Source organism: Triplophysa rosa, linkage group LG3 (genome assembly GCF_024868665.1).
Source record: "Triplophysa rosa linkage group LG3, Trosa_1v2, whole genome shotgun sequence".
Classification (NCBI taxonomy): domain Eukaryota; kingdom Metazoa; phylum Chordata; class Actinopteri; order Cypriniformes; family Nemacheilidae; genus Triplophysa; species Triplophysa rosa.
The window spans coordinates 16,181,070-16,181,809 of NC_079892.1; positions in this window are offsets into that span (position 1 = coordinate 16,181,070).

A 740-nucleotide genomic window follows, 5' to 3' on the forward strand; every position below is an offset into this window, starting at 1 on the left:
TGGCTGAGAGTAGAGTACTGTTCTGCACATAGCTCATCAGATAGGTAATTAAGAGAAGAGTAGTTACATAGTAAACATACTGTGCTTTGAATTATGCTAAGCTGTGAATTATCCTAACATACAGTGGGTACGGAAAGAATTCAGACCCCCTTAAATTTTTCACTCTTTGTTATATTGCAGCCATTTGATAAAATCATTTAAGTTCATTTTTTTTCCTCATTAATGTACACACAGCACCCCATATTGACAGAAAAACACAGAATTGTTGACATTTTTGCACATTTATTAAAAAAGAAAAACTGAAATATCACATGGTCCTAAGTATTCAGACCCTTTGCTCAGTATTTAGTAGAAGCACCCTTTTGATCTAATACAGCCATGAGTCTTTTTGGGAAAGATGCAACAAGTTTGTCACACCTGGATTTGGGGATCCTCTGCCATTCCTCCTTGCAGATCCTCTCCAGTTCTGTCAGGTTGGATGGCAAACGTTGGTGGATAGCCATTTTCAGGTCTCTCCAGAGATGCTCAATTGGGTTTAAGTCAGGGCTCTGGCTGGGCCATTCAAGAACAGTCACAGAGTTGTTGTGAAGCCACTCCTTCGTTATTTTAGCTGTGTGCTTAGGGTCATTGTCTTGTTGGAAGGTGAACCTTCGGCCCAGTCTGAGGTCCTGAGCACTCTGGAGAAGGTTTTCGTCCAGGATATCCCTGTACTTGGCCGCATTCATCTTTCCCTCGATTGC